Below are 17,527 nucleotides of genomic sequence, written 5' to 3'. Positions count from 1 at the left end.
TGTTCTTAAGCCAAAAATAATCATCATAAGGGAAAAAAAAGCTTATCATGCTGACTTTGAGAAATACCTGCCAAAAATCGTTACACAGAATCAGCTGTCAACATTATTTTCAAGGGAAAATCTGTTGACTTTTCACAAAGACTTCAACATTCTGAATGGGTTGTCCCATTTTTTTCATTTGCACATTTTTCTCACAAGTCTAGGCTTAGGTTGGTAACTAAGTTGCAAATCTTATCACCAACATTTTCTAGATACCCTGAAAAATGAGAAGCATAGTGCTTTACTAATTACTAATATGAGTGTGCAACAAGCTGAGAAACAAAATTAGCTTTTAATTTTACAGGTGATGAGCAAATCCATAGGATTTAACTTAATTCTGAATTCAGATTGGCCAGTATGAACCCTATACACTTCCAAAAAATGTTGGAGTAGGATTTCCTCTTAGGCAGAAAAGACCAGGGACCTTTGGTAAGATTCTATGAACCCAGATTCCAAGAAATGAGGTTTCTATTCCTTAACAGAAAAGAAATCTCTAAATCTACTACCAGACACACTCAGGTTCAGAGGACAATACAGGACATAGCAATACAGGACATGGAGAAGTAGATGTGACTAAAAAATATGCCTATAATATTTTTATTGCATCCTGGAATGCTGAATTTTCCAAGCATCAGGGATTTAGCTGCACTGAAGATACCATCTGAGATTCAAGAAGTCTTAGAACATGCATTTTCCCATTAGCTTCCTGAGTAGCAAATCCAAGAACTGTATGCATTGATTTATATTCATTTATCTTAATATGGGGCTCTTTTCTTAAGACTTCTAAACATTTTGGAGAAATGTCTATTTCAAGTCAGATAGATACAACTCTTTAAATTAATAATTAACTTCTAGTTGGCCCCTTTTCTCATGACTGTAACTTTCTACAAACTTTAATATCTATACCTTTTAAATCTTAGATTTATCAAAGTTCTGTAATCTACAAATAAACATATTTCCCTACTCATTTTTACATAAATGTCCAATTGAATTATTTATTTATTTTTATTTTATTTTAATCCCATTTATATCCCGCCCTTCTCTGAAGACTCAGGGCGGCTTACAATCTAAGAAGCACAAATCAATGTGCTTAGCAATAGCCTTCATTCTATGTATATGCCTGCTTATTAGGGCTTTCGCCCCCCCCAAGCGGCATTATTACAAAGTCAGCTTATTGCCCCCAACAATCTGGGTCCTCATTTTACCTACCTCAGAAGGATGGAAGGCTGAGTCAACCTTGAGCCTGGTTGGACTCGAACCTGCACTAATTGCAGGCAGCTGGTGTTACTTAAGGAGGCATTAGCCCACTGCTCCACCAAGGTATTTGAATTATGAAAGGTATTTAGGAACTTTTATTGGGCCAATCTTCCATTCTGTTCTGCTGCTTTTATTCTTTGAATATACTGTTGAAATAGCCCGGATTCCAAAAACTCTTTCCATATAAGTCAATATTGCAGACAAAATCTACATAGTCCGTGCTACTGCCCTTCTCATTTCATATCAGCAAACAAGGAGAAACAAGACATTCTCATTCATCTTCCAGACGTCTTAAGTCACGAAGAGTTGAGTAGAAAAAAGCATTGCTCAAAAAAACAGAGTATTCTCCCTCAGTGTTATCAATCACAGTATAGGCCGTAACATCTTTTATTTTGGCTTCATATGAACATGCAAGCTTAATCATTGTAATTTATAAATCATAATGTACAAGTAAGCTCATTATGGCTTACTCAGCAGCTGATGATTAAGTCTGGCTTGCTAAATAATCATGCTACAGGTAGTCCCTGATTTACAACCATTCATTTAGTGACTGTCCAAAGTTACAATGGCACTGGAAAAAGTGACTTTCAACCAGTCTCCACATTTGTAACTGCTGTAGCATTCCCATGGTCACATGATCAACATTCAGGTGCTTGGCAACCAGCATGTGTTTATGACAGTTGCAGCATCCTGGGGTCATGTGATCACCATTTGCTCTCTTCCCAGCCAGTTTGCAACAAGCAAAATCAAATGGGAGAGCTGGATTTGCTTAATGACCATATGATTCACTTAACAACAACTATGCTTAACCACCATAGGAAAAAAAGGTCATTAAATTGGGCACAACTCGCTTACCAACCATTTTGCTTAGTGATAGAAATTTTGGTCCCAACTGTGATCATAAATCGAGGTCTAACTGTATTGAAGTAAACTGTAATTTACTAGGAAGTTTATTAATTAGCTTACCACCCACGCCCATCTTCCAATGATATCTGAGTAAAACTTTTTCTTTAGCAAGACCCATCAATGACAAATGCTGAAGAACGTTTTCATGGCATGAAGCACAGCAATGAAAATATCCCACTCAGTGTACTCAGAGAACGCTTCCGAAATGAATCAAAAATAACTTGCATAAATAAATAAAAATGCATGCCCACATTCTTTTCTCTTTGTTCAAATGACTTCATCTTTCAAAGGCATTCTTTGCCCCCCCCAAAAAAATAGATATAATGAGCTGATTACAACTCGCTACTGGGTGGTCCTATTCCTCTGGATTTCTCAATACCTTTTATGCAGCCCTGAACTCACATGGCCCTTTTTAGAAATGAATGCAAATGTGGTTTCATTGTACAGTCTTTCATTTGATCTCCTTTGTTATTCAAATGAGTGTCTGATAAATGATGAATGTGAGTGGGCATTAAGTTTTAATTAATTGCATAGGGTAAATCAGATAATGCCAAATGACTCCAGTCTGTTTGAAGAAATGTATGTATCCTTGTGTGCTTGCTTTTAAATATAGATGGAGCTGCACTAAAGTAATGCAGGGGCTGGGGGGATGGTTAAGATATTTTGCAATTCTAATCGAAATGTCAGTTATGACCTTAGAGAGAAAATAAGCGATTTATTATTCCACTGAGTATCAAAATCTGCTCCCACTTTCTTCAAATCAGCTTAAAAAATGAGAATGATGCACACACAGGCAGAATCAAATAGATACCCTCCAGTCTTCAAAATTTTAAACATATATTTTTACAATTCAAATGTCTATAGGCAGATATGTCACAAAATGTTGAAGAATTGTCCAGCCTTGTTATGTGCTGACCATAGTTTACTTAATCAGATTGCAAATGATGGGTGATGTCATCATATCAGAGATTTAACTCAACAATGATTTGATCAAATGTCCAAAATTAATTAGGTTTCTAAATCAAAGTGATGACTGAGTTCAAATAGTCGAATTGAATTGAATATCTATAGACCTATAGCATCCAAGTCAAACTGAAGCAATCTGTTGAACTGAATTGACATTTCAATTGTCTCTGATCCTCTTGGCCTAGCCATGTAACCTATTAATGTATATATAATTTCTTGGCAGATCTTTAAAAATAACCCTACTGCAGACTTATCCATAACAGCAATTGCCAAAGGAATATGTAGAAGTAGGACTTTATTTAAATGGAGACTAAAGGAAGAAGGAGTATACTTTTTGGTGACAGTAGTAATGAAATTATTCTGATGTCTTTTCCCTCATTTGAGTAGCCTTTTTATTGAAACTCACCTAGTCCATCTAAAACTTAATTTACTAGCCTGTTTCTTTAAAGAGTCATAAAGTATGCCATCTCCTTCACTTCTGTTTTTGTCAGATACTGTATTTATGCCTTTGTTCTTCTAGGCATACTAACTCAGTAATGTATTAAGATTAACATTAACATCAGTAATTTGGCACCAACTTAGATGGAAAGTTTCTTCAGCCAGCTGATGGCGCAGCCAACAATTCACCATTCTATCAAGGCAGCAGAATGCTAGGCTTATATCAGTCCTTACTTCTCAACTGCAAAAGTCTGTGGCTTTTTTAAAGGATTATTTACTTTCCAAGAGCCTGCTCCATTGCTTTAATTCCAGATTTGTTCTCTTCTGTTCAGAACAACTTTGAATCCTGCACTCTTCATTAGTGATCCTTTCTTAAGTGACATGTCCACAATGCAATGAGGCTCTTTACAAATCCATATATTGGATTCCAGGAACAAAACCCTAATCATCTGCAGATGTTTATATGCATGTCCTTAATCCACCTATTTTTGAACGCCTTCAGAAGTACTGATTCATTCTTTTCTTCCATATCTTCACTGTTGCTTTTTTAAAAAAATTGCACCCTTGATGCACTTTTGACAAAGTTTGAGACATATTTTGCAACATCAATATTGACTGCTCTGTCTTAGTGGTGAAACAATAAATTTTGATCTAAAGAACAACAAATAGAAGGGGAAAAATAAGTATCAGTATAATTATTACTAGTACCATCACATAGAACATTTATAAAAAAAATCACTTTACAACATCTTCCAAATATCTTTCAGCAAAATGGATACCCATACAACTTGATCAAAAAGTGCTTGACCACTTAATTCACTACAGCACAACCAACACAAACTATGAAAAGATGTCACATATCAAAAACATCTCAGACACAACCACCAAGACAATTACAATTAGACAGTATCACATGGCACATGAACCAACTAAAGCCCTCCAAAACTTCTCAAATAAAATAAATGACTTCATAGCCCTAGAACAGGGGTAGACAATCTTGGCTCTTTTATGACTCGTGGACTTCAACTCCCAGAATTTCTGAGCCAGTCATGCTGGCTCAGGAATTCTGGCATCTGAAGTCCATGAGTCATAAAAGAGCCAAGGTTGCCTACCCCTGCCCTAGAAGAAAAAAAAACACAGCAGCCATCTGCAACATACAGCATAGTGTAAGGACTATAACAGTCACTATATAATAGAGACCGACATAAGATTAGTGGAGCTCATCCATAAACACCAATGAGCAGTCAGAAGACATGATGAAAACTCTTTAACAACACATGGACAGACTTAACCATAGCTTCAACTGGGAAACTGTGAGCATCCTAGACCAAGGTAAGTTAAGAAAAAATAGAGAATACCTGGAAGCCTGGAATTCAGATAATTCAGCCATCAGATAAATCAGCCATCAACAGCCATATAAAGACAAACAATATTTACATATCATTCAAAAGAGGCAATAAAACACACACACACACACCAAAACACCACCTTACCAGAAATCAACACCCAGATAAGCAGGATTAGTACCAGATCAACAATAAAGCAATAAACAATACCTCAATCAAGGAACATAGACAAAAAAAATCAGACAATAAACAACAGCCTAATCAAGGAACTACCAATAAGAAAATGACAACTACCAATAAGAAAACTCACACTCTCACCTGTCAGGGCAAGCTACTGTATGTAAACTGAGAATAAACCCCTCTCCTTCTAGCACTGAATTTGTTATCTAGTTGGGTAATGTCTGCAATAAAACTGAGCTCGGAGAGCAATAAGGATTTTGAAATAATTTTGATCTATCTAGAGTCAAAGACAAAATACAGAAGGAAGACAACAGAAACATAGTATATAAAATCAGTTGCAACAATTGTAACCAATTCTATGTGGGACAAACAGGAAGACAATTGAAAACAAGTGTTCATGAACATTAACTAGCACTTCTATTGGGAAGGAACAAAAATCATTGGCCGTGCCAACACCCACCACACACGTGAATTTATTGAAGCCTGGTATTCTACTAAAGAAGCAATTAACAAGCATATTGATTTAGATCCAGCATATGAATACATAAGAAACCAGGCCATTCAAACGTCCAATCCACAAGAGAACCAATCAGCTGCTCAGAATTTAAATATAGCTTCAAATGAACAACTAATCACTCAACCAACTGACCACACAAGACATATCTAAGCTAAAGAGGAATAGGACAAGAAACTCCTGTTGATGATGTTACCTAGTCTGGTAAAAAAAACATTCAGAAAGTAAATTGAAACAAGCTTGGAGAGCAAACCATGGCCAAAAGAAATGACGCTGAGCTTGTCGATCAGAAGGTCGGCAGTTTGGCGGGTCGAATCCCGAGTGCCGCGTAGCAGAGTGAGTGCCTGTTACTCGTCCCAGCTTCTGCCAACCTAGCAGTTCGAAAGCACGTAAAAATGCAAGTAGAAAAATAGGGACCACTACGGTGGGAAGGTAACAGCGTTCCATGTGCCTTTGGCGTCTAGTCATGCCGGCCACATGACCACGTAGATGTCCTCGGACAAGCGCTGGCTCTTCGGCTTTGAAATGGAGATGAGCACCGGCCCCTAGAGTCGTAAACAACTAGCACACACGTGCGGGGGAACCTTTACCTTTACCTTTTTTACTTCCATCACAGCTGGTTCAGTAGCTAGAACTTACTGGAGAGGTGTTGGATAGATTTTCCCCTTCCCAATGCCAATGTATTAGTTTGGATTCATTGGTAATAGAAAGTCCCTAGAGACCTTACCCTCCAGATCTATTTTACTGTGGGGCAAGGAATTCTTTTAAAGATATTGGTCAAAATGGTTTCCTTTTTCTATGGCCTTTTGCCGGCATGATGTCCAGAAACATTGAATAATTGGTTTGTTTTATTTGTATCCCAGCTTTGTATCAAAACTAGGACTACACAGTGTTAACAATTTCCAGTTTCTGTTGCATAAATACTATTGGATTCTATAGTGTATTATTTATATTTTTAATGCAATAAAATAATTAACTTGAATGACAACGAGCACCTGCAACCCAAATTATACAAGGTTTGCTGGAATAAAAATGTTATTTCATTAGACAGCTCAAATAGAAAAGTTTGCATTTGTTCTTGCACAAAGGATATTCCATTTTTATACCTGAATCTTACTGAAGCATTCATTTAAGATAATACATGAATGCCACTTTAACAGACTTCAGCCATCAGATTTAGCCACAATTCACATACTGTATTCTTCTGTCCCATGACAGAACAAATTTTTTGCTTGGATAATTTGCTCTTGACCCTTACACACCAATACTCTGAACTTTTCAACAACTTAAAAAAATCTTTCTTTGCTTTAGTTGTATTATTTCTGACCCTCAAATTCATAATTCACAAAAGACTATTTATAAAATCATTGTGTTTTCATAATTCAGCATTCTCCAGACCTACAACTACTAAATAATAAGGTAATAGTAATATCTTATAAAAAGGGACGCGGTGGCTCAGTGGGTTAGGACGCTGAGCTTGTCGATCGGAAGGTCGGCAGTTTGGCGGGTCAAATCCCGAGTGCCGCGTAACAGAGTGAGCGCCTGTTACTTGTCCCAGCTTCTGCCAACCTAGCAGTTCGAAAGCATGTAAAAATGCAAGTAGAAAAATAGGGACCACTCCGGTGGGAAGGTAACAGCGTTCCGTGCGCCTTTGGCGTCTAGTCATGCTGGCCACATGACCACGGAGATGTCCTCGGACAAGCGCTGGCTCTTCGGCTTTGAAACGGAGATGAGCACCGGTCCCTAGAGTCGGAAACGACTAGCACACATGTGCGGGGGAACCTTTACCTTTTTAATATCTTATAACTGAAACAGTATTTAATAAAGGTTATAATGGGAGCCTCTTCATGAACAGGACAAAGAAATGGATATGAAAAGGAATATATAGTATATATACAGTATCTACAATATGGATATTACAGCCCAGGGTCTGCAAACTGAATTCCACTGATTTACGACAAGACTGTACAACATTCTCAGTTCTGAATTTTGCTAGGTATAAACAGAGCGAAAGGCATTTGTCAATCATTTTTCCAAAATTTCCTGCCAGCTTTCCTTCTCAAACTAGGAAAAAAATGTTTAACATAGTGTTTGGACAAATATATTTGAGTGAGAACCCCATCCTGCCTAATGTTTAAAAAGTCAATAAAAGGCATAGATTTTAAAAATCCAAGATGGTCTCTTCCCTCTGAAATTAGATTAGCAGTATCATTAGTACAGGCCAATAATTATTTCTGATACTAGAGGTCAGCCAAGTTCTCCATCCTTTTTGACATTTCAAGTCTCTCAAGACCTGATTATGTTATCTGGCCTGGGGCTCTCAGGGAACTAGAGATATGCATGGATGACTCATTGTTGACAGTCACCATTTTTATCCTAGAGGGCTATATATTTATATATATATATATACGGTATATATTTATTTATGTATATATTTATATCTTTTATATCTATGGTTTTTATCCAATTGTTGTACATTGCCCAGAGTTGCTTTTGGTGCAGTGAGCTACATAAATATGATTAATAAATAAATTTATATTGGAATCCCAGGCAGGATACAACCAAATACAGACTACAACTATTGCCACCACCAGCTTGGACTCTGATGATAAGACTGACAATGACCAGTGAGGTGCCAGATGAACTGCCGCCTGAGCAAACCCAGCCCTTGAGCTTCCTCCAAATGTCTGTGCCATTATACTATTTAGAGAGACAGAAGTGCAAAATAACAAGGCTTTTCAGTTCTCCAATAAGCCATTGTTCAAGCCAAGTTTTTGGCCTACATTTTTTGAACACTGAACAAATGCAACCCAATCAATGTCTTTTATTGGTTAATTGGCAACTCTGTTGTTATATTGGAAAACTCTCAGTTTGTATGTAAAAGTAACACAGTCCCCTGTTAGAGAAATAAATGATATGATAAAGATGTATGCTAATTAGTATCTCAGTCTGGGGGAGGGGGGTGTCTTAGTCTACAATATTTTCCAGATCTCTGTTTCTGCAGCTGGTTTTAGTGATCATTGTTGTACATTCATAAAGCAGAGTAATTCAAAACTAGTTAAATTGTGCATTGCTAAATTAATGCAAATGTGAAGTTATTAATAATGAACCCATTAAAGCTAGCGGATTTCCAGGTGCATCTTTTTTACTCTATATTTACCATATTAACTTCTTACTGATCCTGTTTAAATTCCCATTTTAGACTGTGCATTTCTGTTCTTGCTGTTAAGTATGAACATTATTCTGAAAATAGGAAAGCAACCTACATGATTTATAACACCACTGTGAACCAAAGGCCAAAGATCTCATTCCTATTTTAGCACACCAAATACATATAACAAATTATTTTTGGCCAGGCTGAGAAACACCATAAACATTCTGACAAATATAGTTGGCAATTTTAACCAATATATTTGTGGATACCAGATATTGTTGTGGGCAAATCTGAAAGCGGGGGGGAAAAAAAAGATCAAGACTTATGTAGTAAATTATTTGCTGCAAATTACATCCTCAGCATCTTCTGTACATCCATTTCCAGAAAGGTTTTGGTTTTAATCAGCCTGCTTTCTCTTTCAGATGACAATAGAGCAGACATGTCAAACTCACGACATCATGTGACATCACACAACGTATCAGGACAATTTTGCCATTGCTGGCAATGGGGTAGGCATGGCTTCCACATGATGCATCTGGCCCACGAGCTGGCAGTTTGACACCCCTGCAATAGAGGGATATACTCTATAGAGAGAAATACTCAGCTGTGATTTTTATGGTCATTTTGAATGTCTCATTTTAATATGTTTTTGCACAATCAGTTCACATTAACTGTGATGTAAATATTGAATGTACATCTGCAATGTACAAATTTTTGCTACAAAACCAAAATGTAGGAAAATTCAAATTATTTTTCATTTCCTACAGACAGTAATATATATGCATAGATATTTAAATATTGGAGTGCATAACAATAGACGTGTCACTGGAAGGCAAAATCAGAAAGCTGCATGTCACTTATTTGGGCCATGTCATGTGTGGAATTCCTGGAGAAAGCAATTATGCTTTGAAGAGTTAGTGGTAAAAGGAAACAATGCCTGGGGAGGGGGGGAAAACATGGTGGCTGGAGACCATAAAAGCTGACATCCACCAGAGCACAGAACAACTCAAAGAAGCAGTGTAAGATCAGAAGACATGGCGAGATATGGCCCACAGAATCACCAAGAGTTGGACATGACTTAACAGACAACACCATCATCATAAAGAATTTATACGTCTATACCAGGGGTCTTCAAACTTGGCCCTTTTATGACTTGTGGACTTCAACTCCCAGTTGAAGTCCACAAGTCATAAAAGGGCCAAGTTTGAAGACCCCTGGTCTATACTCATGTTAGTTGTGCATGCTTTCTAATATCAAAAGAAAAGCAAACAGGCTTTCAGGAAATGCATTTTGAAATTTTCTGTTAAAAGCAGGGATATAAATAATTGTAATATATAAATGAACATTTATTTTTTCAATATCTAAGAAGTTGAAATTCATGAGTAAAAAGTCTATGTGGCTGATTAGATTTATATTCTATGTAGACAAATGTTTAGGTAACCTTGGAAAGCAAAAAATAACAAAATGACCTACCGTTGATGGTCCACGTTCCTATGGATCAGTTAACCAGTAGGAAAACTGAAAACATGGGAGATAGCTGCTGTCTTAGTTATTTTGTGGAAAAGGAAAAGTATGATTTAAAACTGCAACCAGAATAACTGGGGAGGATGGTGACAAAGTGCCATAGAATTTTGGCTGGAGGAGGAGTGGGCAAAGCCAGAATCAGAAGGAGAAAGAAGGTGTGTGATTTGCTTCCGTGGCTCAACTGCCAGCCTGTTCTGTACCAGCCTGCTACCGGCCCTGCAGCAAAAGCAGGGACAACCCCTTTACAAATGGCAAGAGGCTGGAATAAAGCCTGCCAAATTTATTCACATAAAACAGAGCAAGACAAGACACCAACCATGAAACAGGAGCTATGAAACAGGAACTATCCAAGCGGTTGCCTTCAGCAAACCAGCCCTCCCACACATTCCCCTTAAATACAGTTCAGGGCGTGGCCTCTCTCTGCCTCCTTCTGAGGTGCCCCATTGCCTTCCTCTGTTTACTCCCGATTGACTGCCTCCTGCGTCGGGAATCCTTGAACAGGGCCAGCTGTGGGTCATCTTCATCCACGCTGTCAGGCTCACACAGCTGGGTCTGCATCGTGACCAGATGAGAGGGGCCTGGCTGGGGGCTCTCATCAAGCTGTCCAATCCCCTCAGCAAGCTCTTCAACACCCCCCTCCTCCTCCTCTGAGTCGTCCAACCCAACTGCCGAACCCACAGGCTGACCCTGAATCACAACACAGCCCACAGTTCCAAAACTGCCTTGGTAGGGGTTTCCTCAGAAGGTGTGAGAGTGAAAGGGATGAATATAGGAAAGCATTGCCAATAGTGTGTAAACCAATTTCACTTGCAACAGCAGTAAAAAAAAACTCAGAGAAATAGTCTCAACACAATTTTCTACTTCCAGTATAAAATAAGTTCACACATGTAGGCATATTAAGTGCTGAGAAGATAGTCATAAGATGACTGAGTTGTCTGTTCTTCCTCATTTTAGGTAAAACACACTTTGCATCAGTAACTTGTCATAGCAAAATGAAATATCTTCAATATGAATACATTTTCGGTGACAGCTTCCTCCAAATATCTTTGGGTTGCTAAGACAAAGAAAAAACCCAGAATTGATAAGAATGAGGTGGCCTTAAGGTGAAAGGCATCTGCTACAATTTAAGCTTTCAGCTTCAGAAAATAAAAAGCTCTCCAGAACCTAACAAGAATTACTATTTGTCTGAGAATATAAATATCAGAAGCATGCATACTGGTTTCCCAAGGTCAGTATGTCTTCCTAAGGCAATATTTTTGTAATAAATTCAAAAATAATAGTACTTCATCCTCCTGATAAAAATGCCAGCTTTTACTACTGATGTCAATTCCCTTTGGAGAATTGAAATTATCACAAGGTTTCCTCAGAGGTTTTCAAACACTCTGAAATTCCTATTTCATCATTGGTCAAACTAACATAGATCTGTGGCACTCATAATCCTCAATAGAATGTTCAGCTATTATAGAAAAATTGATTTAAAATGCAGATTTCCTTTATTCTCACAGCAAGACTGAGCAGGGATGGGAAAGGATTGCAATAATATCCATTTTGTAAAATGGAGAAAAGATTTTGAAATACAAATCAAGGAATTATCTTGCAAAACAGATATCATTAGCAAAAAAGAAGAGTAGGAAACTAGAAATGGATGGGCAATTTATTCTGAGCATAAGCAACCCAATTCACAGCTACCAAGCTGTGCATAAATTGGTAAGCGTCCACACTAGGACTGCGCACATCGCTCAAACAGGTCTATGGTGGATGTAGGACGAAGTGCCAAAATGATTAAAGCAGTTGTCTTTTTCAATTCTTGAATGGCTACTTTAAAAGCAGCTCTCCCATGAGATTGTACGCATAGGCACATTGAGTCATTACACACAATAAAATACATATATTAAGGAAAAGTGCATTAAGGGTTCACATACAAAAACACCTCATACTTGGTATGAAGATAAAATGTACCTTGCAGTTCTTTTTTTCTTTCCAGTGTAAAAGGCTTCTGCTTTTTCCCTTATTTTATGTTTGAAAAATGATTTGGAATTTCTTTCTATGGTATTTTTTTTCAGTAGAATGGTGCTATATATGTTTTTGACAATTATTACTGTTATTCATAATACTCTGAAACTTCAATGGCTGATCACCCATTGTTTAAAACTCAGTAGCTGCTACTATTACCAGATGGAGTTATTCTTTTTTTAATTCTTGGATCTATCTATCTATCATCTATCTATCTATCTATCTATCTATCTATCTATCTATCTATCTATCTATCTATCTATCTATCTATCTATCTATCTATCTATCTATCTATCATCTATTTTCTACCTCTTATCTATCTATCTATCTATCTATCTATCTATCTATCTATCTATCTATCTATCTATCTATCTATCTATCTATCTATCTATCTATCTATCTATCTTGTATGTATGTATGTATCTCTATCTATCTATCTATCTATCTATCTATCTATCTATCTATCTATCTATCTTGTATGTATGTATGTATGCATCTATCTATCTATCTATCTATCTATCTATCTATCTATCTATCTATCTATCTATCATCTTCTATTATCTATAATTTATCTATCTATGTCTCCATTTCTCTACCATCTTTCACTAGAATTTCTCATAACAGAAGTCTGAGAAATCAGAAAGGCTGCCAATTCCTAGAGAAATGAAAGAAACAAGCTGATACAAACCTCTCAGCCACTTCATAATTAAGGAATGTCCAAGAATACAGCATCCAGGCAAAGCATGTTCCACAGATTTGCTTATCCCGTGAGGAAAAAGAAAATTTCTTTTTCTCAAGATATGTGAGAATGGTGGAAATAATGAACAACTTGGGTCAGTCTCTCTCTTAGCTGAACACACCTCATAGGGTTGCTGACTTGAGGAGAATGAAAAAAATAACCCCATAAACAAGCGAACAAAATAAATAAATAAATAAATAAATGTGCCAAATTAAATGTGTTACTAATTGCCCTGACATCTTAGCATATGGAGAGATACGGTCTGCTTGTCCTGCCATGCTTCTGACAAAAAAACTAATTGTATCTACAAAATAAACACCACAACTTGTTTATTCCTAATGAGCTCTTTCAAGACTGTGTAAATTGATTCAGAGCAGAATTTCAGCATTCTTCCCATAATTCCTGAGGGTGGTCTGAAACCTCTTTGTTCCTCTGTATTTAAATTTTCACAATTAGAAGAATCAAAGATATACCTGGTTTAAATCAATAAAGATTTAAGTCTGGAAATTCATAGAGGGCTGGCTTATCTATAACGAGGACCAACCTTTACAAATCCCCTATAGATCTGGGGTTTGATCACTGAGTCCTGCTCCCAGACAATTTGGGGAAGGTGAAAAGAGCTCAGAGTTTTGATCAGCTCTCCTTCTTCGCTACAATTGGAAAACATTCTTTACTTTATGCTGGTTCACCATTTAGATGGGGACAATTCAGCTTGCATCATTCATCATTGTTTGACTCTGTGACAGATGATACCTGCTGCAAATGATGATCAATTGTAAAGCCATTTCAGCACCTATCACTTTAATGGAACACATTTTTAAATGTATCTATGGACATGGAGAACAATTAACCCTTGTCTATTGGAAGGCTCAGACATGGTACACTTTATGCAAACATTAAAGGTCAGTGCAATCTCCAAATAAAGGAAGAGGGAGTGCATGTGGTATTAATTGATTGTCTTTTGCTGTTTCAGCTCTTCCAGTTATATGGAAATGGAATGGTCCTTTGTAGAAGCATCTTAGAATATGAAATCAAGAAATGTCATGATGTTTCCTAACTTAATAGTCAAGTCAAAAGATATGAACCTGTGATGACATCAACATTTACAGTATTCATTGTGAACCATTTATTAAGGCAAATGTGCTGCTTCTCATCTTGCAAGTATGTTTGCAGGCATGATAGTATGTGTGGGGAGGAGAAAAACTGTTGCACAAATTTTCCCTGTTGCCTTCATTGGAAGACCTGTATAGACTAATCCATGTGAAATTATGCAGTCTCACTATCTGATTTAGGGTAGACTCAGGGCCAGGCTCTATGACTCATTTTATACATACAAAATGCTTTAATTAGACACTTTTATTTTGGATAAGCGGCTGGTTTAAAATAGTTTAAACTGGATCTGAATTGTTTTGCTTTAAGCATAACTTTTAAAAAAGTAAGAATACTGTAATTCATTAAATGCAAGAACGGCAGTTCTCACTCATTCTAAGCCACTTAGATACTTTTCAGTGTCATATCAGCTGTGGGAGAAAGTGTTTTCTTCTTTAACTACAATAGATGCTTCATCAGGAGTTGGGTTACAGACAGAGGCATAGAATCAAGATCACACAAAATATTAGTACTGCTTTATAAAACCCTAGTAAGACCACACCTGGAATACTGCAGCCAATTTTGGTCACCATGTCGGAAAAAAGATGTTGAGAGTTTGGGAAAAAATTCAGAGAAGAGCTACTAAGATGATCAAAGGCCTGGAGACTAAAACATACGAAGAACACCTGTGGGACTTGAGTTTGGCTAGTCCAGGGGTAGGCAACCTTGGCTCTTTTATGACTTAAGGACTTCAACTCCCAGAATTCCTAAGCCAGCATAGCTGGCTCAGGAATTCTGGAAGTCCATGAGTCATAAAAGAGCCAAGGTTGCCTACCCCTGGGCTAGTCTAAAGAAAAGAATAGGGGAGACGTGATAGCAGTATTTGAGGAGCTGCCACAAGGAAGAGGGGGTCACATTGTTCACCAGAGCACCAGAGGGAAGGACGAAAAACAATGGTTAGAAACTGATCAAAAAGAGAAGCAACCTGGAATTAAGGAGAAACTTCCTGACAGTGAGGACAATCAACCAGTGGAACAGCTTGTCTCCAGAAATTGTGGGTGTTCCATCACTGGAGATTTTAAAGAAGAGACTAGACAATCACGTGTCTGAGATGGTATAGTTTCTCTTGCTTGAGCAGGGGGCTGGACTAGAAGACATCCAAGGTCCCTTCCAGCTCTATTCTATTCATTCACTAATAAGACAGATTAAATCTACAAGACTAACAAAGGATCTGAGTCATAAGCCTAGTTATGTAAATAAAATTCAACTGCAATTCAAAAGAATGGCAACCATTCAAAATGTACTGAGAATATGTACAGTATTTCCTATTTAAGAAAATGGTTATAGTGACAACCCTGAGCATAGGGAAGGGCATTTTCTGGGCAATTAGTAGAATGGCTACATCAATAAGCTTTCCACTCAGCCATAAATCCAATAGACTTTAAGAGAAAATAGACAGGTACTTTCCTAGCTATTTTCCTACCCTTTTCTTAGAATTTTAGGTAAATAGTAGAGTGTCCATGGATATTCACCAAATTATGCACTAAGTGAATTTCAGCGTGTGCTGATAAACAATATAAATATACTCCAACAGTTCCTTTTTTAAAATTGTCCAAATGTATTATACTGAAGAGCCTGTTGGGCATAGTAGTTAAAATGAGTTTTGGTAAAAGAGAGTTAAGATTATAGCATCAAAGAAACTGGGAGACCGTAAGTTCTAGACCAGGGGTAGGCAACCTCGGCTCTTTTATGACTCATGGACTTCAACTTCCAGAGTTGAAGTCCATGAGTCATAAAAGAGCCGAGGTTGCCTACCGCTGTTCTAGACTTACCTAAGGCACAAAGCCAGCTGGATGACTTTGGGCCAGTCACTCTCTCTCATCCCTAGGGAGGAGGCAATAGCAAACCACTCCTGAAATCTTGTCAAAAAAACCTGCAGGGATTTCTCCAGGCAGTCATCGGGATGACTCAAAGGCACACATGAACACACACAAAAACAGACAAACTTATACTGAATAAATCAAAATCATGTTTATCTTTCAAAAATATTATGCCACATTTCCTTTCAGTCCTGGAACTGGCAATAAATCATGATGCCCTAAATCTTGATAATCCCACAGCATCCGTTTACAGTGCACCAGAATGGGTTTGTGCAGAATTACAGTCCATATTGCAAGGCTGTGGCTGGGATTCCCTGGAGATTCCAGACTCCCTTAATGTTACTCAGTGAATGAAAAACCTCTTCCAACAGCATGCACAATGCTCAATGAATGGCATTTTTCTCTCTCTCTTTTTCTTTTCTGAATACTTTTCTACATACTATTCTTGCATAAGAGCTTATGCAAAATGTTAATTTGTTGTAGAATTTACTGATCTCATTAATAGAAAGAGGGATAAGGAGTCTTACTGATTTCAGACAATTGCTAGGCTTTTTTGGAGCCTCATTGGCTTTTTCAGCTATTCTATTTTTTACTAGAAAAAAATCTAAGCCTATTAGAATTGTTTACAACTGAGCTTTTCTTATCTCCTTTTTAAAGAAACTCACACTTACTCTGAGCCCTTTTTAATTATTTGATTGATACATGCCCTGTCTTCTCCTGCCACGAAACAGTCCTATTTCATTATTGCTTTGTTAAGATCTGCTTTTTCAAAATCGACTGGGCGTATAAGATGACCCCCAACTTTTGAGATGATTTTCAAGATTTTTCGTCTTATACGCCGGAAAATCAGCGAGCCCGGGAAGGCACGCCCTCCCCTCTCACTGTGGAGGAAGCAGGGCAGGCTGGCGTTTGGCAGGAGCCGGCAGGGCAGTCCTGCGCACGCACGCGCTCCCCAGCTGTTAAGGAGCACTCCTTAGCAACCGGGGAGTGCGCGCATGTGCAGGACTGCCCTGCCGGCTCCCGCCCGACGCTCTTCTCTCTTGAGGCAGCATCCCCGAGGACTCCTTAGGAGCCGGGGAGCGATGCTGCCTCAAGAGGGAACAGCGTCAGGCGGGAGCCGGCAGGGCAGTCCTGCGCACGCACGCGCAGGACTGCCCTGCCAGCTCCCGCCAGACGCCAGCCTGCCCTGCTTCCTCCACAGTGAGAGGGGAGGGCGTGCCTTCCCGGACTTGCTGATTTTCCAGCGTATAAGACGACTGGGCGTATAAGACGACCCCCCAACTTTTGAGATGATTTTCATGGGTTAAAAAGTCGTCTTATACGCTGGAAAATACGGTATGTGTTTGGCTATATTCAGCTTTATACTCTTTTAACATCAAGATTTTCAGGCTGAATAATCACTTTCCCTCAGTATTATTACTTCCAATCCTTCAATTATGTCTACACTCCTGGTTAATAAGAAGTCAAATATAACTGATCTTT

This window comes from Vipera berus, assembly GCF_964194415.1.
Source record: "Vipera berus genome assembly, chromosome: 3".
NCBI lineage: Eukaryota > Metazoa > Chordata > Lepidosauria > Squamata > Viperidae > Vipera > Vipera berus.
The sequence above is the reverse complement of the archived record's forward strand: the minus strand, read 5'-3'. Positions refer to the sequence as shown.